Source organism: Lissotriton vulgaris, chromosome 2_1 (assembly GCF_964263255.1).
Source record: "Lissotriton vulgaris chromosome 2_1, aLisVul1.2, whole genome shotgun sequence".
Classification (NCBI taxonomy): Eukaryota; Metazoa; Chordata; class Amphibia; order Caudata; family Salamandridae; genus Lissotriton; species Lissotriton vulgaris.
This window is the reverse complement of record NC_141687.1, coordinates 163307627-163331449: the sequence shown is the minus strand read 5'-3', so window position 1 is coordinate 163331449 and position 23823 is coordinate 163307627. Positions and strand designations below refer to the sequence as shown.

At 46.9% G+C, this 23823-nt stretch overlaps 1 protein-coding gene across 1 annotated transcript in view; it reads right to left on the bottom strand.

Annotated features, from left to right (window-relative positions):
* Positions 1 to 23823, bottom strand: part of TSPOAP1 (TSPO associated protein 1) — a 2768302-nt gene that overhangs the window by 1792980 nt on the left and 951499 nt on the right. The window lies entirely within an intron of this gene.

The window sequence follows — 23823 nt, the reverse complement described above, 5'->3', positions numbered from 1 at the left end:
CTTACCTCTAACTGAAGTCATCCAGTATTGATATCCTTTATAGATTCACATGCTTAAATCACTCCCCTGTCGAAGTGGGAGTCCCACGGTACAGAAGTAAAGCAGTAAATAAAACTAACAGAGGTTACAATGGCACTAGTACATATATTTAGTAGCCTAGCTAGGACCTTTTATTTAAAAAAAATGTAAATGATCAAACTTTAACTATGACCAATCAGGTTGTGGCACACTCTAGAACACTCCCCAGAGAAGCGGAATTCCTCAGATTTTAAAGTACAAGTGGGAATAACATCCCCAGTGATAAAGGGATTCCTCAGGGGAGGAGGGTTAGCCGCATGTGAATCTAGGAAAGATATCAATACTGGATAACTTCAGTTACAGGTAAGTAACGTATTTTCTTAACCAGTATTGGATTTTTCAGAGTTTCACATGCTTCAATCAGAACAGCAAGCATGATTGTTGGTAAAAGAAATACCCTTTAAGAATGGTGGGATAAACAATACATTTTTGTAGAGGTTAATATGAACTTATGGCATATCAGATATACGTATCTATATATTCAAACACATGTATTGAGAATGTAAGCATTTAAGTGTATAAAATTTAGATAAAGAACATACTTCGAACAATGAAGTAGCAATATATGATAGTCTGGAACATTTGACATAAAAATAAATAAACTCCTCTATTTAAATAGGCTCACCTTATTGGAAGAAATGGCGTAACACCGCCTAGGCTACAGCTGCATCATTTCACTGTGCCGCCTCCAGGCAGGAGTGTTGCATGAACGTGTGGGTGCTCTTTCATGTTGCAGCACAGCATATTTTCTCCAGCGGAATGCCTGTAAACAGAGCAGCTGAAGTGGGCACTGCTCTTGTCGAATGAGTTTGCCCGCTCTGTAATGGCAAAATTAAATTGTTGCCGAAATCCATTCTGCATTTGAAGGTTTTGTCACTGAGGTGTTGACACAAGCCCGTGATCCAGCAGGAAGGCCAGGAGGGAAACGTGGTGAATGCACCTCACCCGGACTGGTGGACTGTGCCTTCTGATCCTGACCCTCTCCATTCTTTACGGCCGGACGACTGGACTACACAGGATATTGATCGGATTCCCGTTTGTGAGGGCGGCTCCTTTAAGGGAAATCCTTCTGACGCCGACCCTGGCCAGGAGACTGAGGTGGCTCTGCCGGGGCAAATCCCTGTACAGCAAGGAGGAGGGAGCGAGCATCAAAAACCGAGAAGAGATGACGAGGAGGCGTGCTGGAACCCCACGGAGAAGAAGACCGAGATACCAGGAGAGGAATCCCTGCGGCGACCACAGTATCCTGAGGGACCCTGGAAGACTGCTGTGCCAGGAGGCCAACGTCTCAGCTCTGCGACCAGCCACGCTCCAGGAGGAGCGTGGCTCTCCCAGGTACGGGAACGGTTTGGGTCGGGAGGAGGCAGAAAGCCGACCAGTAGAAAACCTGCCTCCTCTTTAAACCTCCCGGTTCTTTTCATTCACAAACACACGTCCATAGTTGTTAGAGTGAGCACTGGTGGTTCTTCACTCCAATTCCCCCATTTTCGAGACCAAACAGCCAGCCTGATACTTGCCCCTCTTCTCTCCTTTTGCTCGAGTGTACCTGCCCACCACGGAGAGGAAAGAAGAATTCGGGAGCGGATTGTAAAGGGAACTGGAACCGGATAAGAAGAAATTATCCGTCCTGTCCTACCTGAACTCTCGCCTTCCAAAAACGGGTGTAAAGCACAAATAAATCGGATTTAAAAGGACCTAGTCTTGATCCGGATTGTTTCCTGAACCGCGATCCGAGCTAACCAACCCCCGCCCCCTTTCTAACGGTACCTTGACGACCGTGGCCATAAGCTACTAGTACCTGGTCAGGTTTGCGAATGAGCTTCGTTCTGTGAAGGTAGAATTTGAGATACCCCTTGATGACGAGCCTGCTCAGCCGGTGTGACTGGGTTGGGGTTCAAAGTGTGACAGGTTCGTTGAGGTGGAATTGAGAATAAACCTTTAGGATAAACTTCGGGTTTGTTCTGAGAAGTACAAACTCATCTGTGAAACAAAGAAAAGGTTCTTGAGTGGCTAACAGGTAGCTTCATCATTGAAAAATCGGCCCGCAAAGGGCCAGATTCTGAGAATCTGGCCCTTTGCGAGCGCAATTTTTGCATTTGGGATTCATCATCCCAAATGCAAAAATCGGTAATTGCGAATTCGCTAAATTGCGAGGAATTACATTTAAGGAATCTCTATTTGAGATTCCTTAAATGCAATTCATTAACCATTTTTAAATTGCGAAATCGCAATTTCGGGCCGAGGTCAAACCTCGTGGTAAATAGCGAAAACTTAGAAAAATGGTTTTAAATGCATTTTTCTAAGTTGCATGTTGCACACACACATGTCCTTTGGACATGTGTGTGCGCAACACCAATGTAGATTACATTTCAGGGGTGCTACAGGGTGTCCTTTAGACACCCCTGGCACCCTTGAAATCGCATCCTTTTTGCGATTGGCAAATTGCTAATCGCAAATAAGGAATAACTCTCCATTCATTCCTATGGGCCTTCTGGTAGATGTGAGAGAGAGGAGGAGAGCAACTTTCCACGTGAGAAACTTTAAATCAGCCTTATGAATGGCTTCAAAAGGCTGCCTCATTATTTGCGAGAAGACCATATTGAGATGCCATTCCGGAGGAGGAGCTCTCATCTGTAGGAAAACTTTGAAGAATCTTTTCATGAATTGTTTTATGAGCCTTGAGAAGAGAGAGTCTGTTCCGAGAGTCTGTACCTTGAAATTGTAGCAAGGCGAACTTTGACTGATGATTAACCAGACCTGACTTGGCCAGAGAAAGAAGATAAGGTAAAATCTGTTCTGGGTAATCGTGGGACGGGTGCAAGTTGTTTTGCTGACACCAGTGACAGATCGTTTCCTCTTTAGCTTGTATGTTTTGGCTCTGCTTTCTGTTCCAGACTTAGAGAGAATATTTCTGCATTCTTGAGTGATATTTAAGTTCCGAACCTCATAGAATTCATGAGCCATGCATGGAAGTGGAGAGAGGCCAGCTCCGGGTAGCATATCTGACCTTGATTCAATGTCAGGCAAGATGGCGCTAGTGGAAGGTGATTGGGCTTGGTCTCTGACAGGAGGAGGAGCTCCAACAACCAATACTGCATGTACCACTTAGGGGCTATCAATAGGAGACAGCAGTGTCCCATCTTCATCTTGGTGAGAACCTTGGAAAGGAGGCGGGGGGGCATACGCATAAATCCAGGATCAGAACATCGAAAGGGCATTCTCCCACGACCCTCGGAGGGGGAATCGACTGGTGTAGAACTGGCATTAGCAATGCTGTCTGTGGCGAAGCGGTCCAGCGCTGGTCTACCCCAAAATGGGAATATTCTGTTCAACTGTTGTTGGTCCAGTTCCCACTTGTAGCAACTGTCCTTGGTCCTGCTCAGAGCGTCCGCTAGCATGTTGTGGACTCCAGAAACGGGTTTTGCCCTTAAAGATAATTTGTGGGTTGTGGGCCAATCCCACAGCTCTTGGACTTCTTGAGATGTGTTAGAGATTGAGTGCCTCCCTATTTGTTGATATAATTCATGCTGATCATATTGTCGGTAGGGACCAGCATGAAGCATCATGCGATCTTTTGGAGGAAAGCCTGTAGGGTGAGAAAAATGGCCTTGAGCTCCAAGCTTTTGATGTGGCGAGACCTTTGACTTGTCAACCACCTTCGTTGGACCTGATGGTCCTGTAAATGGCCTCCCCAGCCCTCCGTGGAACCATACGTGGTGATGATGCAATCTGGTGCTAGTGGTAGAAACATGGGCCATGAGAGAGATGTGGTTTTTAAGACCACCATGCCAGAATGGGTAGCATTCGCAGAGTAATGGAAATTAAGTCCCCTAAGGACCCTTCCGACGGTATCCATTGGAGCTGTAGTTCCTCTGTGATGGTCTCAACTTGAGGTGCCCCAACCAGACCAAGTTTAATGCGGAAGAGATCATGCCTAGGAGTGACTTGAACAGCCTCACAGAAAAGTACGTTTTTCTTGCAATTTTTTTGTGCCAAGTGCGCTTGCCTCCCTTATCGTCCATGTCTCGATTGGCTCCAAGAAATGTCACTGTCTGATTGGGATTGGTGGAGAGCTTTCGCCAATTTATAGTGAGGCCAGTATGAGAAAAAGCAAAAAACAGGCTTTTGTCGCTCTGGCAGTTTGTCTTGGGGTTGAAGCTTTTATCAGTCAGTCATCTAGGTAAGGGTATACTTGATGTCCTTGTTTTCCAAGTGCTACTGGTACCGGGGCCATGCACTTGCTGAATATATGAGGGGCGGTACTTGAGGCAGAAGGATAGGATCTTGAATTGGTAATAAGTACAAGCTTCCTTGAATCTAAGATATTTGCAGTGTTTGTGATGGATGGTTTATGAAGTAAGCGTCTTCCAGATCTACAGAGATCATGACATCTCTGCTGCTGAGGATTGCTTGCAGAGGCATTGTTGAGCTTCCTGAGATCTAGGATATGTCACCACTCTCCTTATTTCTTGCGCAGAAGGAAAACAATCCTGGAGTAGAATCCTTTGCCTTTTTTAGCAACCAGGACTTTCTCTATTGCTCCTTTGACAAGCATTAAGGAAGCTTCCTTCCGGAGTAAGTGAAGACCAGGGGAGTGCGCTTCCCTTGGCAGAGAGGTTGGTAGTTTTCCTGTAAACTCTAGGGTAAGGCTATAGGTAACTAGGTCCGATACCCTTCTGTCTGAGGTGATGGTTTGCCAATGATGAAGGTTATTGGATATCTTCGCACCTACAGGATGAGGTGGCATAGCTAGTACTTAGACACGGTCAGTTTTGTGGCCTGTGTCGCGGCTCTGAGATGGTGGTCTTCTGCGAGGCTCCCGCCTGTATTTAGGTTGGTAGGACTGACAGTGTTGGGAGCGTGGACATCCACCCCATGAGAAGAGGAGCCACGCTCATTCGCTCCTCGTAAGGGCATCTTTTTATACTGGAGGGTGCAGAGGGATTTGGTGGTATCAATGTCTTTTTTAATAGCAAGATGAGCACAGTCAATATGCATGCCAAATAGCGTGTTTCTGTCATATGCCATGTCCAATATTTTAGATTGGACCTCAGGTCTAAAGGAGGTCTCTTTGAGCCATCGATGGTGCATTAAGATGGCTGCGCGAGGTAGTTGTGGTAGCCTGTTGAGGCAATGTCCATTGCGCAATCTATGATTTCCGATGAAGTGCGTTCGCCCTCAAGTTTGATCTTCTTGGCTTTTGACCGTCTATCCTCCAGGATGAGGTAAATGATGGAACCGACATCAGACGACGTTTGGACTTTCATAAAAGCTTAAAATCACCAGGGGGTTGGCTGCACGCACTTTATTTGCAGACATAGTGGAAATCATTTTGTCAATATTGTCTACACAGCGTCCCTCCTTGTCAGGTGGTGTCGAAATAGGAGTAGATGGGTTATTAGACCTAAGCTGTCCGCCCGATAGATCACTGAGTCAGACTTGGGGTGTTCTGTCAAAATTGAAGGGGAATCCTCAGGAGACCTGTACTTTTTGTCATTGCGAGGGAGCACAGCCGCTACTGTGGCAGGGTCCTTAATCACCATGACTCTTTCCTGCCATATGTAGTCAACGATCTGTATAGAGCATACCAATTTTCTTGTCTGCTCTTTAACCAACATAGGGAGATAGAATTTAGTTGCAGCCCTGTCCATTAGGTCGTGGAAGCCTCTGATATCTTCTGGCGGTGAACCAGCAGGGCGCGGCAGAGGTGAGGCCGGTGTTGGTAGAACCTAGTCATTCCATTCCTCCAAAGGTAGCTTTGTGTCAGGGATCTCAACGTCTTCTCTGTCATATTCAGATGATAATGGATCATCCCTTGGTGGCACAGCTGCATGGGAGGCAGGCGTAATTGTTAGGAGTAGCTGGCAGAGGGAGAAGTACTGGAGCAAGATGGGTGGTAGATTGTGGTGCCACACCAGGCAGCAGTTCAGGGGGTTGCGGAAAAAGCCTCAGATAGTCTGTTTTGCCTTGAGGTCATGTATCAAAGAAGTAGGAAGTTGTGCAGTATTTCGGCTAGGTGGAGGGTCAGAATAATATCCACAGGGCTCATAATGTCTTGGAGATGGAAATAGTTATGCTGATAGTAATGCTTTTCCTCCTCATAATCCTCACCTTCCTCCTGGCATTTAAAATTCAGTTCTGTAGGGCTGTGGGCTGGACCAAAAATCATCATCAGATTCCTCAATGTTCAGCAGGTGAGTTGGAGGAAGAGGGGAGACTTTGCTGGGTGAGGTGACTTCAGAACGCAGAAATGTTCTGGAGACCTGAATCATCACTGATGGTGGCATTGAGGGTGTCATCGATGGGGGGGATGCAAGCATCCTTCTTTGATGTTATGGTTGTCAACAGAGCAATTGTCAATGGGAACGATGTTGAGAGGGCCGCCATCGACTAGAGCGTCGCTGGGAACCACATCTACAGCAATGTCGTTGATGGGCTCGTCGGTGACGGGGACTTTGTAGACACCTGAATCTTCGTCGATGAGGTGGGAGCACCAATGGCGGCTGTCATAATCATTTTCACCATCAATTGTCTCAAAGACGAGATAGTAGTACTGGAGGTCGTCGACGATCTTGGTGTCAACAGATAAGTACTTACTTCTCTAATGGTACAAAAACACAATCGAAAATTAAAATCTCTGGACAACTAGGAGGAGGAACAAGCGGCTATGATGGCCGCTTTGAACTGAAGCTCCCTGGTGGATCCGCTCTCCAGTATCCGGAGCGGCGCTTCGCCTCGTTCAAATCCCACCGGATTCACAAACCCCGCAATCGGAATGCTGGCTGATCACACTGATCACAAAACCGCTATTCTGTGATTTAACATGGCGCCCGGGAATCCACGCAACCACACTCGGAGCCCGGGATCCAGTTATCGTGATGCTGCTAATCTTACACCCTCCACCCCTCCCTCAGTAGCAAAGTCCTGTCGGCTGGTACCCGGGGAGGTGCAAACTAGCACCTCGTGCTGAATGAAGTGCTCCATAATACCAGCGATTACCGCCCCAACCCTCACTCCTAAGTGCCTGACACTTCCACGGGGTGAAATCCGCAGCTTTGACCCATCTCGTGTTCCCGCTCTGCCAACATTGCTCACCTGCATCTGTAGAAGGAGGAGCACTTAAACTCTATCGGCAGTGCCCTCCGAGATTCTCTGTGGACGCTCTCCTGAAGGGGTAAGTGGGGGCATGTAAAACAGCCTTTCACGACCTGAACTCGGCGCCTAATTCCGGTATGGGAAGATGTCCCATCTGACAAGGGGGTCCTGATGTTCCACTAGGACAATGGGCTTAGCTAAGAAAACAATGCTAAGATCTAGTGACAATACCACCTACAGAGTCTTGGAGATCAACTGGCTATTTTGCCTGACTTTAAGATGGCTGCCAAGCTACACGCCCCTTTCTATCCTGCCATCCTTGCCAGCTCCACCAGCCCGTCTCTGGACTTTAGACTTTTGGTCCCTTCCAGATCCTCATTTTTATCCGGCGGAGTCCGAAATGTATGACTGATTCCCGGTGGAGCTGCTCCAACAGCTATAGGGAAGACAGGCTCAGGCACACCGCTATGGCCAATGCAAAAACAACAGTTAATGGACAGAATGCAGAACAATGTCATGCATTCACCCCAGTAGATATCTGGGCCTAAATCTATCGTTTTTTTGTTCACCATGCCATTTCAGTTTCAACCCAGCCATATGCAAATCAGTCTAGACCCTGTGCCCCGTGGGAACAGTCCAGCCCTAACTGCCAAGCCAGGTCCTCCCTGAACTGGAAACAAGCATCCTGGGACCAGTTGTTTCTGCTTTCAAGCTCTCATCAGCCAGGATAGCTTGATTCCCGTGGCATGGAGAGCACGGGACTCACCTCTGAGCAAACCGTCCCACTCTGGGTGACAAATGCAAAAACAACAATTGATGGAAAGAATGCAGAACAATGTCATACATTCACCCCAGTACAGATATCTGGGCCAAAATCCATTTTTTTAATGCTCACCAAGCCATTCCAGTTTGAACCCAGCCATATGCAAATCAGTCTTGACCCTGGGCCCCATGGGAACAGTCCAACCCGAACTGCCAAGCCAGGTCATCCATGGACTGAAAACAAGCATCCTAGGATCGGTTTCGGGCTTTCAGCCCTCATCAGCCAGGAGAGCTTGATTCCAGTGCCATGGAGAGCACGGGACTCACGTCTGAGCATACCCGTCCCACTCGGGGTGACAAATGAAAAAACAACAGTTGATGGACAGAATGCAGAACAATGTCATACATTCACCCCAGTACAGAGATCAGGGCCTAAATCCATTGTTTGTTTGCTCACCATGCCATTCCAGTTTGAACCCAGCCATATGCAAATCCGTCTTTACCCTGTGCCCCATGAGAACAGTCCAGTCCAAACTGCCAAGCCAGGTCCTCCCTGGACTGGAAATAAGCATCCTAGAACCGGTTTCGGGCTTTCAGCCCTCATCAGCCAGGTTAGCTTGATTCCAGTGGCATGGAGAGCATGGAACTCACGTTTGAGCATACCCGTCCCACTCGGGGTGATAAATGCAAAATCAACAGTTGACAGCCAGACCTCGGACTTATGTCTTGTCTCATGAGGAAATCTCAAAAGAAACCTTGTGTGACTGGAAACCTATGGCAGGCATCATTTTAGGTCAAAGCCTAGCAGACAGCATAGCTGTCTGGTTTGCTAAAGACATCTTGGGGACATTCGGAAACCTTCCATGGAATGCATTCTGCCCATTCCTTACCATTGACTCTGTGGTTTGTAACTCACATTTTCTGGCTTTCTATTTGTAACTTTGTTTGTTTTAGGCTGTCCAGGTTCAATTCATCCATCACAAAGAGAAACGCCGTTTCACACTACCTCTACTTGCATTCTTCCACGAGTGATGTAAATCTTGTTCTTATTTTGTCTCATTTGCTGTGCATTCAAAGACCTTGCTCAAATGTCAGGCTCTCTCTTGTGACGGAGCTTGGTGTTAACTATTCTTTCTCCAACTTCAAAGTGAGAGGATTTATGTTACAATCTTGCTGGAAACTCGGGATAGAGGAAAGCTTTTTTTCTATTACACAACATTTAAATGAACTGTGTAAGTATTTCGAAATACAACTGAATTAGTAAAGCAGAAATTAATCACATTTTCCATTAATTCTGGAGTGTGTTGGAAACAAATAATGTAACATGATCAAAACAAATCAATATACTGAGCTACACCATTTCCACACATCATCATTTGTGCGCTGTCTAGTTTTATTAGTAAAACTGTATGTTGTGCAAGTGTAATGGTTATTTCAATTGAAAATGTATTGTTTGTAATGGCTGTGTGCTATCACTCTATGCCAATGCACTCTACTTTGCACCACTCCAATTAATACCACACCACTGCACTCTTTGCCACTACACTCTGCTCCATTCTACTCCTCTCTACTCTGTACCACTCTACTCTACGCCACCCCAATCTAGGCCACTCCAGCCTACACCATTCTGCAACGCTACATTTTATACCATTGCGCTCTAGTCTGTACCACTCCACTCTATGCCAATCCATTGTATGCCTCTCCAATCTACTCTGCACCACTGAACTCCATGGCACTGCACTCTACGCCACTTTATGTTAATACTCAGTACCACTCTACTCAATCGTTTGCACTCTACCCTGCACCACACCACTCTATGCCACTTCACTCTACTATGAAACAATCTACTCTGAAGCACTATACACCACTGCACTCTACCCTGATACACTGTATTCTAAGCCACTGCACTCTATGCCACTGCCCTCTAGAACACCCTACTCTGCAACACTGCACTGTCCGCTACTGAACTGTACCCCAATGTAATCTATCCTGCACCACTCTACGCAACTGCACTCTATGCCACTCTACAACACTGCACTCTATGCTACTGTATTCTACGCCACTGCACCCTATGTCACTCTCCACTGCACCCTGTGTCACTCTACACTGCACCACTGCACTCTATGCCACTGCACTCTACTATGCACCATTCAAACATGTGCCACTACATTCTATGATGCTGCACTGTATGCCCCTGAATTCTATGCCAATGCACTATACGCCACTGCACTCTACAACATTGTAAGCCAATGCACTATACACCACTCCAAGCCTCTGCACTCTACTCTGCATCTCTGCTCTACGTCACTGCACTCTGCTCTGCACCACTATATTAAACACCACTGCACTCTACGCCACTGCACACTACATCACTGCAGTTTGTGCCACTCTACCCCACTGCACTCTATGATACTGAAATCTACCCCACTCTATTCTGCACTACTGCATTCTATATCAATACACTCTATGCCATTCTACTCTGCATCACTCTACTCTACACCACTGCACTCTCCAGCAATCTATGCCACTGCACTCTACTGGACTGTATTCTGCTCTACACCACTCAACTTTGCATGACTCTACACCACTACACTCCATCTACTCTACATCACTGCACTCTACGCCACTGTACTTTATACCACTCTACTCTAGACCACTGCACTCTATGCTCCCGCCCTCTACTTTTTAACACTCTAATCTATGCCACTGCATTATATGATGCTGCATTTTACACTGTTTAATTCTATGGTGATATACTCTACGCACTGTAATCTGTGCCACTATGCTCTGCAGCACTCTACGCCAATGTACTCTACACCAGTCCGCTCTACTATACGCTACTCCTCTGTAAGCCACTCTACAAGACTCCACCTTATACCACTCCATTATATGAGACTCTGTTCCACTTTTTGCCATGCCACTCTAATAATCTCCACAGCACTCTTTTCGACAGCACTGACTTTTAGCCGTGCTGAACATCAGCCACGCTGGTATACAACATGACTAAAACACATTGGCAAAGCCAATAGCTCTTGCATAGGCGAAACATATTGGCTTTGCCAGTGCTTGTTTAATCTGCTGCCAGTAGCCAGTAGAGTAGCCAACGCGTCCCACTAGAATATATCTCTGCCCAGTGTTAGGCAACTGGGTCTATCAATACATTCTGTGCATATATGAACAGCTGGTGTGCATTGTAGAATGAACTGAGAATCTGTTCATTATGAATTAGTATAAGCTTGTTGGATTCCATCTAGAAATTCTGATGAAAAAATGCTTCGCAAAACGGAGCATGAGGTAGCCAGTCAGACTAGCCTGCTAAATTGCTAGCATTTCTCAAGCCATTGTGAAAATACAATCTCCAAGGTGTGGTAACATCTAAGACAGCTGTCACTTTAGATGTTCAAAGGCAGCCTTGTGCTCGGCCATGCCCTTTTGTCCTTTCCATTTTTAATCTCAGTAGCATGGTGAAGGGTATGGGGGGAGGGCGGTAAGGAGAGTCTGAAGAGAGCACTCTCCTTTGAAGAGCAAAACTAGCCTTTTGACAAGGCCAGACCTTTTGTTTCCCTGGAGTATATGCTCCCAACATATTGACAGGTGTGAGGTGCAAAGGCTACCAACTCCATTTTGCAATCAGTTTTGGTTTCTCCCGGTAGTTCTTACACCGCTAACTGGATACAAGAAGATTTGGAGATTGCAAGGGACCTGCCACGTTGTTCACTTGATCAGCTGGACAACAGAGAAGTTGTGGGGTCCCAGAGGGAGGACCTAGATGGCACTGATTATAGCTCAAGAATGAATGATATTATTTAGGCTATACTAATCAGGCTTGGCATGAGACTACCCTTTCGTATGATACTAGTTAAATAAAAAATATTTGGGGTGAGTTAATATGGCCTGGGTAGAGGGAGAGGAAATAAACTAGAACCAACCACAATTAGAACTGATGACATCAAAGCGCCATTAAATATCTGGAAAGTGATAAATTATCTCAACTTTATGGATTGAACACGAAATTCTACAATTGTTCCCATTCACTAAAACGTTTGAAGAGTTGTCAAATACCACGCAGGTAGGAGAAAGAATGCAGTATCACATGACAGCATGGTATGGTAATACTACAGTGAGGAGTATTGGATTTAATTTGGTACAGAAATTCCTTAGAAGTCACAACAAAACCACAATATATGTCTCCAAATGAGAACACCATCATCGTCACGCCCTTCAAAAGATTTTGAAAATTATCTTGCAAGATGCAAAAGATATAGAACCTACGTCTCAAATTTCGGAGCTTTATAGAACACTGTGCATCGTGTCAGAACTAAAAGCAGCAAGGCTTTCATTCAAGGCATAAAAAGAAAGGTAAACAAGTACTCGCAGGCGCCAGGTTTCCCCACAGTAACACTACAACATGAAAGATCAAGAAGAGTACCTCATCTCCATAAACGTACAGGAGGATTAAAGTCCAAATTCTGGCCATAAAATGCACAATATTACAATAGAAATGTACGTATTACAATATGTAACAAAACACATTACTTACCTGTAACTGTAGTTCTCCAGTATTGAAAGTTTTCATAGATTCACATGCTTGGATCATTCCCCGTCGTAGAGATGCGAGTCCCCAGCACATAAAACAAGCAATTCTTAAATCAATACAAAGCATAACAAGCATTTGCAATGCAATAGGTCTCCCATTTGCAAAAGTTGGAGCTATTGGTGTTGTAAATGACAATGTCTTTTACCCATGTGTTTTGTTTTGGAGTGGAGTGTATATATGTGGTGTGGAGTGGAATTATGTGGGTTGGATTGGAATTGTGTGGGGTGGAATTGAGTGGTGTGTAGTGTATTTGTGTAGTGGAATTAAGTGGTATGGTGAATAGATAGGTGTGGGAACTGCACAGAATAGAAAGGAAGATAGAGAGGGATAGGTAGTTTGTGCACGAAGTGGTGAACAGACTCCATACCAAGGAGTAGAAGGAGTGTGAGAGAAAGAAAGGGAGAGCAGGCCACAAACGACTGTGTGAAGAGGAAGAGAGAGTGGGTTTGAGGAATAGAAACCTTGAAAAGGCACAGGAAAGAAATTGTACTCGAACCCCTGAAGTTAACCACATGAGAGAGACAGGAAGAATGTGTGAGAATGCGAGAGAGAGGGGTGAGAGAGACTGAGATAGAGATAGAGGTGGGGTGGGCACCCAGACGTGGGAGAGGCTAGAGGTGGACCAGTACACAGAGCGAGGAGGTACAAGAAGGTAGTCTGTGTGAGCAGGCAGTATAGAGAGAAGAGAGGAAGTGTGAGGGAGGGACGAGAGGGGCAGTGGGATTATAAAATGAGAGGGGGTAGTGGCAGTGAGAGGGGCAGTGGTTGTGTAGTAGAGAGATGACAGGGTTAGTAGAAATGAGTGGGAAAGATGGGTTGTATTTGAATTTTTCTTGTGCAATTGTGTGTCTTGGAATTGTGTGGTATGGTGTAGCATTGTGTAGTTGAAATATGTGGCATGGTGTGCTGTGGCATTATGTAGAGTTAAATTGTGTGTTATGGAGTTTATTATGTGGAATGGTATTGTGGAGAGGCATCTTGTAGAGTTGATTTATGTGGTGTGCTTTTACATTTTGTGGCATGATGTGGACATTGATGGTGTGGATTATGGGTATATGGTGTTTTGTGGAATTGTATTGTGTTTTTGAAATATGTTGTTTAGGGTGGAATTATGTGGAATGTATTGGAAATGTTTGGAGTTGAATTGTGTGGCCTGGTAATCTGTGGGGTTGAGTGAAAGTATGCTTATTGAAGTGTGTGTCATGGTATGGAGAGCATTTATGTGGATTGTTGGAATGTGGCATAGAATGCATATATGTGGGGTGCATTTATGAATAGGTTGTAATTATGTGGAGTTTGATTATGCTGCAATGAGTGGTATTATGTGGATTGTAATTGTGTTGTAAGGTGTAGAATTGTGTGGCATTGGTATTTGTTGGTATACAGGGACTGAAAATTCCCACACTGTTTAGGTCATACCTAACATCTCTCCCTTTCCCTCCCTACTTTAGTGATCTGATGCCCCACACTCTATTGGGGGTGCATCCTTGCCTGGTGACTGAAGGGACCTCAGTCCTCATTCGTATAAGAAGTTATGGCTTAGTCTCAGGTGCTTCTTGTTTCATCTTTTAGAGGGTGTCCCCTAGGTGCTAAAGTATGTAGGCTCATACTTCTATGTCTTCAGGAGAGGTTTATCGTGCCACTTATGTGAAGTTACTCTATGTCAATCTAATCCCAAGTAAGTCCCATCGTCTCCATCCAGTATTTACTGGCACTTAAGCCCCGTAGATTACCCTGTCAATACAGGTTTCCCCAAGAAGCACTTCTTGGGAACTTTGGCTGTAGTTGCATTACCAAAGGCACCTGCCCTAAAACTTTTGGCCATCCTAGCAAGCGGCCTTCCCCTGAGAGGCAAAAATCGCCCCCATTAATCTCTGAAGTTGGCTTTCTTATTAACGCTAGATCTTTAGTTAAGAATAATATTGCCGTCAGGGATTTTGTCTCCTCTAGGAAGCCCTCGTGGGTCTTTGTCACGGAAACGTGGGCATCAGACTCTGCTGGCCCTGAGCTGGTCAATGCCATCCCAGATGGTTACGCCCTAGCCCGTATGGACAGAGTTGGCCCTAGGGGAGGAGCACTGGGCATAGTGTATAAGAGCTCTTCTATATGCCGCATTAAACCCCTCTCCACTCTTCTAGATCCCTTTCAGGCCATTTACTTCACCCTTAATTCCTCGCCCACAGCCTCTTTTTCGGGCCTCTTGCTCTATAGGCCCCCAGGCCCTAGGTCGAGTTTTAGCCATGATTTGGTGAAAATGTTAGAGCCTTACATCGATAGACCGCACCTGACCGTTTTGGGTGACCTTAATATCCATCTCGAAAATGTAGGTTCTAGTGACACCTCTTCCCTGGTGGATTCCCATGCCTCATGTGGCCTGCTGCAATTGGTGGACAGCCCTACCCACCTAGCCGGCCACACGCTGGATAGGGTTTCCTCAAATGACCCTAGACTTGCGATAGGTTCCCCCATTCCTCTTGCATGGTCAGACCATATGGCCGTCCCTCTCGAATTAAAGTCCTATCACACTCCTGTCCCACTTCCTGATCCCAAGAAATGGGAACTGAAAAGGAATTTTAGGATGATTAAGAATGAGACTCTTGCTCCCTTCATGAATAGCGCTGGGTCAGCCCCTCTGAGGGATGCAAATGCCGCTGCCCGCGATTTCTCCAATTCCATTGTAATAGCTGTGGACTCGCTGGCCCCTGCTGAACAGCGCTACTCGGCCAGAAAGAGACCCTCAGCCCCCTGGTTCTCAGAATCGCTTAGGCATCTAAGGTAGGGATGCAGAAACGAGGAGAGGCTTTGGCGAACTTGTCTAGATCCTAAGGAGAAGGAAAAACATAGATGCCTTCTTAGAGAGTATAAAGCGAGGGTAATAGAGGAAAAGAAGGCCCACTTCTCGAATTTGACGGCCTCACTTAAATCCCCATGGGAACTGTTTAAGATCGTAGACTCCCTTTGTACCCTACAAACGCCGGACCCCATAGTGGGCTCTCATGATTTGTGTGATAAGATTTCGACCTTCTTTCACACGAAAATAGCGGACATCTACACCTCCCTTGAATCTCTTAAATTTGAACTGGGTCCCCTCTCCCTACATGTTCTGCCCTCCGTAGAACGTCAGGCGAATGAACCCCACACTAGCCTTCTCAACATTCCCCTTCTCACTGCTCAGCAGCTGGATCTGCTGGTGGACAAAATAAAATCTGGATCCCCTCTGGATCCCTGTCCCCTCAAGATCCTTAAAGACTGCAGGAAGGCCCTGTTGCCTCCCCTCTTAAAGGTGATGAATTGTGCAATCACATTTTTCCATCCTCCTGGAAAATGGCGGTAGTTAAACCTTTGTTGAAAAAGCCCACTCTGGACCCTGAGATATTGAAGAACTTCTGTCCGATATCCTTGATGCCTGCCCCAGCAAAAATGCTTGAGGTTCATCTTAACCAACATCTGACTGCCTACTTAGATGCCTCTAGCCTGTTGGATCCATCTCAACATGGCTTCCGTAGGGCTCATAGTACTGAGTCTGCCCTTACGGTGGTCACAAATAACATCCGCTTGAAGGTCGACAGGGGCCAGACCTCCCTTCTGGTCCTGCTCGACCTGACAGCTGCCTTCGAGACCCTGTCTCCCTCAGCCCTGGTAACACGCCTTAGGGAGATGGGGGTGGAGGGCCCAGCGCTCGGCCTCCTGACCTCCTTTCTCAATCAGAGAGAACAGAGGGTCAAGCTGGGAGAGTTTCTGCCCCCTGCCAAACCTGTGCAGTGTGGGGTCCCCCAGGGATCGGCTCTGAGCCCCACACTTTTTAACATCTATGTGGCCCCACTTGCCAGGTTAGTAAGATCTTTCAGGTTGGAGGTGTTGTCATACGATGACGACACCCAAATCATGGTTTCCTTCTCCCACTTGGTGAGTTACTCCGCCCTCAATTTTAGGAACTGCATGGAGGCAGTCTCACAGTGGATGATTCTGAACTCACTAAAGTTGAATGGAGAGAAAACCGAGGTCGTGATCTTCGGAGGAGATCAGGAGATTTGGTCTGCGACTGGTGGCCTCCATCCCTCGGAGTGTGCCCCCTGCCCTCTCAATCCGCCCGAAATTTGGGGGTGATGATAGACACTACGCTTTCTCTGGACCATCAGGTCAATAGGACGGTTTCCACTTGCTGTGGTGTCATAAGGATAATGAGAAGGATAGCACATTATCTTTCTCTAGAAGCTCGATAGCAGATCGTGGTGGCCCTTGTCTCTTCGAGACTAGATTATTGTAACTCCCTCTACTCAGGCATAAACAAAAAGCTCATCCAGCACCTGCAGATTGTACAGAACGCGGCGGCCACATTTGTTTTGGATGGCCCTAGACTTTCCTCTGTCACATTAGCCAGGAAGAGCTTGCACTGGCTACCCATCCAGGTTAGGATCTCTTTTAAGTTATTCTGCCTTGTTCATGGGGCCCTGTATGGAGCAAGCTCTGAAGGCATAAGATCTCTGCTAGCTCCCTATTCCCCTAGCAGAGCCCTTCGCTCCTCCAACAAAAATCTTCTGTCTGTCCCCTGAGTCAGTATTAGGAAGAGGGGTGACAAGGGCGTCCCTTACTCAGTCACAAGGGGGGTGTAAGATTGTTTCCCGACTGGAGCCGCAAAATAATCTAATTTACCACCAATTTCAAACTGGTGGTCAGTAGAAAACAGGAAGAGGAAACCAGGAGACCCCTTCCCATTTGTGTTTGGTAGCGAACATATTTTTAAAAGTATGCAGTGCTCCCACGGAAGACTGCCTGTTCTTAAAAAATGAAACTGAAATGTTTAATTTTCAATTTTGAAACATCCTGTTTTCCTTTAAGGAAAAAGGGATGCATTTAAAAAAAGTTGCTTTATTTGAAAAGCAAACACAGACATGTGGTCTGCTGTCCCAGGATGCCACCATCTCTGTGTTTTGTCCCATTCCTAGTGGGTCGCAAATTGCGATCTGCCTCATGAATATTGATGAGGCAGGTCATTTGCGACCCAATTGGGAATCGCAAAGTGTGTCTAAGAGACATTAGAACATTTCCTTTTGCGACTCGCTAAAATTCGCATAGTCCGAGTCGCAAAGGGAATCGTCATACATCTGGCCCTTAATGTCTTACAACTGTGTAATTGCATTCCGATTGAACTATGTAGTGTTTGTTTTGCTGTGACAATAAACTGCTATCTTTTACCTAAATGAGAAGCATTGGGCAGGACAATATGTTATTGTGTCTGTTGGTTGACTTTTGTGTTCTTAGCTCTTGTCCCCCACGAGGCCTCTATCAGAAACCTTTGACTTCTTGCCCTTGCTATCCTAAGAAAGGCTTGTGTTTCACCTAGTTTGAGGAGCCATTGTAGGACATATCCCAGGACACAAGTAGCAAACACCCGTAACCACCATGTTTGGGCCCCAATCATTCCTATATGCTTGCCCCCCCTCCCCCGCCCCCCCCACATTATCCAGTCACTTCCCTCAAATGAGGTCTAAGGTTGATGCCAATGGCAAAACAGGCAGCACCTACAGTAAATTTGGAAGCTCTAATGGAGCAGGGGTAAACAAGACCATAAAAGGTTTGGGAAAATATTGACAGTCAATCAATCAATCAATCAGAACATTTATAGAGCTCGCTACTCACACGTGAGGGTCTCAATGCGCAGGGGGGGGGAGGGGGGGGGGGGAGTTGGGGGGGGTAAGAAGCAGCTACTGATTGAACAGCCAGGTCTTGAGAAGTCTCCTGAAGGTCAGCAGGTCCTGGGTCTGTCGCAGCTGGATGGGGAGGGTGTTCCAGGTCTTGGAGGTGGGGTGGGATCTGCCGCTGGTGGTCGTTCGGCAGATGCGTGGGATGGTGGGGAGGGCGAGGTCTGCGGAGCGAAGCTGGTGATTCGGGGTGTAGAAGGTGAGTCGTTCGTTGAGGTATGCCAGTCCGGCGTTGTAGAGTGCTTTGTGGGCGTGGGTGAGGATCTTGAAGGTGATCCTCTTGTGGATCGGGAGCCAGTGCAGGTTTCTCAGGCGGGCGGTGATGTGGCTGGGGATTCCGAGGATGAGGTGTGCGGAGGCGTTTTGTATGCGCTGGAGTCTTATCTGTAGTTTGGCCATGGTACCCGCGTAGAGGGCATTGCCGTAGTCCAGTCTGTTGCTGACGAGGGCTTGGGTGACCGTCCTTCTGGTGTCGTGGGGATCCATCTGTAGATCTTGAGGAGCATGCGGAGGGTGTTGAAGCAGGCGGAGGAGATAGCGTTGACTTGCTGGGTCACGGAGAGCTTTGAGTCCAGGATGAAACCTAGGTTGCATGCATGGTTGGTGGGTGTCGGGGCAGCTCCCAACGTGGCCAGCCACCAGGAGCCGTCCCAGGAGGGGGTGGAGCAGAGGATGAGGACTTCCGTCTTGTCAGAGTTTAGTTCAGATGACTGGTCTTCATCCACTCTGTGACGGCCTTCATTCCCTCATGAAGATTGTATTTGGTGGTGGCCGGCTCCTTGGTGAGGGAGAGGATTAGTTGGGTGTCCTCGGCATACAAGATGATGTTGAGGTGGTGTGCTCGGACGATGTTGGCGTGCGGTGCCATGTAGATGTTGAAAAGGGTCGGGCTGAGGGATGATCCTTGGGGTACGCCGAAGGTGATCGTGGTGGCTTCGGATCTGAATGGGGGGGACTGACTCTCTGGGTTCTGCTGGTGAGGAAGGAGGTGTTCCAGTGCAGGGTTTTGTCACGGATCCCTGTGCCGTGGAGGCGTGTGCGTAGGGTGTGGTGGCAGATGGTGCCGAAGGCGGCCGAGAGGTCCAGGAGAAACAGTGTCGCTGTTTCACCATTGTCCAGTAGGATCCTGATGTCGTCGGTGGCGGCGATGAGGGCGGTTTCTGTTAGGGGTGGTCGAATTAGACCCTAATCACAAGTGTTCAAGAAGTATTCCACAGTGCGTAGAATGCACAAGTAAGAGCCCTCTTGTGTGTTATCAGACTTTTGCTCCTTTCCCTAATTGCCTTTTACTGTGTATGGTCTGGAATTTGTTGACGCTCCCTAGGCAGGTTAAAGAGGAATCCCACCCACGAATCAGTGCTTGGCTTACTGTTCGGTTAGTGACCACGCCCCCTCTACTCAGCGTTCTGCTCCGTGAGGTTCCCGTTGTGTTCAGAGCTTCGTTTGAGCTTCTTTCCAGTTCCTGACTCTTCCACCCTTTGGGTCACGGTATTTCTCGGTGTGGGAGTAGTTTCCTGCCTGTTGTTTACGTCTGGTTCATTCTGCCTTTCCGCGTCTCGGCACGCCATTCCCCGGTGCCGAGCCGCTCCTTCAGCCTGAATACCCTGCCTGCCCTTCTCTCCTCGGCAGTGTTAATATCCTTGTGGGCAAATCCTTTCACGTTGTGTTTTCTCCGCGGTCATTTTATTGATCGAGGAAGTTTTGTGTGTCATTGTGATTTGGCGCTTCACTCCGTCTTCAGCATACGAGTGGAGCGTATTTTGGCTATTACGTCTTGTTGTGGTTTCCCCCACTCCGTTCTGATCTTCTGTGCCTGTTCAGACGGGGGGTGTCTATTGTCCGCGTTTTATGTTGTTTGTTTCCTTTCTCCACTTTGTCTTTAGTTTATAAGTTGGAGGAAGGAAGTGTCTATGTTCTATGTGAGGCACTCTCTCTCCACGCTGTCCTAAGTTTATGCGCTGGAGTGAGAAAGGCTATATCACTTTGTCTTTAGCTTTATAAGTGATACTTTTTGTCATCTGCTGCACTTGTGGCGCCCAGTTCTGCTCTGTCTTAAGTTTTATGAGTAGAGCGGGCATTGGTGCATTTCTCCTTGGAGATATCCTGGCTAGTTGTCCTCCTGAAGTTATGCTGTATCGCCTGGTTCTTGCATGGACTTCTAGTTTAAAGCCCTGATACTCTTTTATTTGGTAAGTGGAATGTTATGTTGAACACTTGTGTATCAGCCTTGTAAAATACTGGTGAGGTTAGTATTGTTGTCTATTTATTTTCCAGTCTCCTGCCATCAAGACTGCAGCTACGCCACCTTGCTGGGGGAGAGTGGTATACTCCCAGGGAAAATTCCCCCCACACTTTTAGGTAGCAGCTGCCTGTCAGCGACGTTATACCTTCTCGCTGTGGTAGTTGTTGTCTGGAAGTGTGTGGGACATTCATCTTTGCTCCTGTGGACGAACAATCTCCTCTCTCGAAGGGGATCCTTGACAGATTCAGTGCTGTGGTTGCTGTGTAAGCCGGATTGGATGGAGTCCAAGATGATGTTCTCCTTCAGGGAGTGGGTTAGTTGTCTGTTGGCAGTCTTCTCAATGACTTTCGCCGGGAACTGGAGCAAGGAGATGGGTCGAAAGTTTTTGAGGTCCTTGGGGTCCGCCTTAGGTTTCTTGAGAAGGGCATTGATCCTGGCGTGTTTCCAGCTCTCCAGAACAGTGGCAATCTCAAAGGAGCTGTTGATGATCTTTAGGAGTTGGAGTGTGATGATGGAGCTTGCTTTGTTGAAGATGTGGTGAGGGCAGGGGTCGGAAGGAGAGCCGGAGTGAATGGTGTTCATGATTTTGATGGTGTCTTCGTCATTGACGAGGTTCCAGGAGAGCAGGTCGGTGTGTGTTGGGTCGGGGATGTTGGCGTCTGTCGTCGGTGTATGGGTGTCGAAGCTACTACGGATGTGTGCTATCTTGCCGTGGAAAAAGGTGGCAAGGGAGTCGTAGAGTTCTTGCGACAGCGGGATATCATTCGTCCTGGAGCTGGGGGAGGCGAGTTCTTTGACGATGCTGAAGAAGAGCTCTTTGCTGTTGTGTGCGTTGTTTTCGTTGCGTTCCTTAAAGAAGGTTCTTTTGGCAGATCAGATGAGCTGGTAGTGTTTGCGTCTGGCGTTCTTGAGGGCTGCATGGTTGTCTGGTGCCTGATCTTGGCGCCACTGCTTCTCGATTCTTCTGCAGGTTTGTTTGGAAGACTGGAGGTAAACGTTGAACCAGATGGCTCTAGTGTCGGTGCGCCTGTTGGAGGGTGTCCTGATTGGAGCGAGGATGTTGGCGCAGTCGTCGATCCATTGTCTGAAGTTGTGAGCCGCTACGCTGCTGTCAGAGGGCTCGGATGGAGGGTCTTGGGCGAGTGAGGTGAGGAGCTGGTCTACGGTGACTTTGTTCCAGCTGCGGTGTGGGATTCGTTGCAATTGGATGTGCGTGGTGTGTTTCTCTAAGAAGAAGTGGATGCAGTGGTGGTCGGTCCAATGGAGTTCGGTGGTGTGGCTGAAGGTGATGTGGTTGCTGGCAGAGAAGATGGGATTGAGCGTGTGTCCAGCGGGGTGGGTGGGCGTTGTGACGAGCTGTTTGAGTCCGAGGTTGGCTAGGTTGTCGATCAGGGTTGTGGAGTTGCTGTTGTTGGGGTTCTCGAGGTGGAACTTCACGTCTCCGAGGAGGAAGTAGTCTGTGGAGGCGAGGGCGTGAGTGCTGATGAAGTCGGCGATGGAGTACCTGAACTGTGGTCAGGGTCCCGGGGGTCTGTAGACAAGGGTTCCTCTGAGGGTGGTGTTGTGATCAACGTGGATCTGGAAGTGTAGGTGTACGGCCATGCTGAGGGAGTCTTCGAGGCAATCGTGTATAAAGAAGGGAGAGAGGTCTAGTTGTTATCATCCTGTGGACCTAACGGTTTAACCACTTTTTCTGTGCTCTATAAAACCTGATATTCATGTACTGTTTGAGGGCAAATCCTTAGAATTGGGGGAATTCAAGAAGTCAGTGAAAAATGATTCACCTTCAGCACAGAAGGCATTGAAAGTGCTTTGTAGTACTAAAGCTAGAGAAAGGGTATTTGTTGATTTTTTTTAAAACCAAGCTTTTGTTATGGTACCGCATATACTTGAGCTGCCTAATGCTGTACTGATATTCTATATGCAGCTACAGTTATGGGGATTGGATGATATTGAACCAATGTATTAAAAAAGACCTCAAAGAGATGCCTGCAAACTATCACCCTATTTCACTAATTGTCACACTAACATTTATCGCAAATTATTGTTAGCTGATCTTGAAAAAAATAGAAAATGTAAAGTTTGATTTCCAGGCCGGTCTTTTAAACTGGGTAGACAGGGCGAAGCAAGTCCTTAGATTATTCCAGTGACTTTTAATGAATTATATCAATTTCTAAATAGCCAGGTAGAGACTTGAAGACAACAATTAATACCATATATTAGACAAGACCCTATGGTTGGAGGATCTGAGGAAGGTAGGGATATCCATTTAACAGTATTAAATCACCATACACCAGAAACTGTGTCTGTGAACAGTGTGGTCATACTTGAGAAGTGACAACCAACCTCCCAAATATGATAGTGCGTATGAGGACTTTGAGAATGATCATCAATAATATAGTTGAGTGATTGTAGTTGGTACAGCATGCTACACATCGATAGGCTGGAGATAATTCTCACATTACTATTATTCGTAGACAATGCACTTCTAACTTCAGGATCAAAAATGGAGGTGCAACCATCCTTGATTCAGTTTGTAGGTCTCGAGATCAAAAATCATTAACAGTAATAAACTGATAATTAAAAAATCATTTGCAGTGACCATTCCTTTAACCAGAGCTAATGTACTTACTCCAGACATGCTTTTGAGTAGATAGAATTTTTCAAGCTCCGCCATCCCCAACTAAAAGCATTCAATGGCAATGTGATCCTGTAGTCGCTAGACACAGAGAAGGTGTGGGATGCGTACGATGGTACTTAGCAAACCTTCATGAGTAGCAGGCTAATCTAGATATAAAGATTTAACAGTGCACAGAACAGTCCATGAAGTCGGGCTGTACCTTCCTAGCTGCATTCTTGACCGCACAGACAAGTGCAAAGGTGTTGGAAGCTCCATCTCTCTGAAGATTGGGAGGGATGGAGTGCCAGCTCCAAGAAGAGCCATTCACACAGTTCACATTCAGCGTCTGAGAAAGATTCCATCTGATTACTGAAAAAACAGGTGCGGCATGGCAAGTGACTAAACTGCAACAAAAGATGGACAATGCGTGCAGGAGTGGTTTGCTTTGGGGACAGCGGAAAGTAAATCAGTGGGTGTCAGAAATCACCTGAGTATGGCTTAACCTGTCTGACCTTACTGAAAAGGGGGAGCAGCCTGGCCAACTGATTCACTCTGCACATTATACCTGCAGCTCCTAGCATAAGGAAAACTGTTGGTGTCCTTATGAATTTGTCCCCTAGCAGTGCAACATTTCTCCAGGTCACAGATCTGCAGTTATCGTGGATAAACACACCAGCAAACAAAGCTGTTGAAGTCAATATACTTCTAGTGGAATGAGCTTGCACTT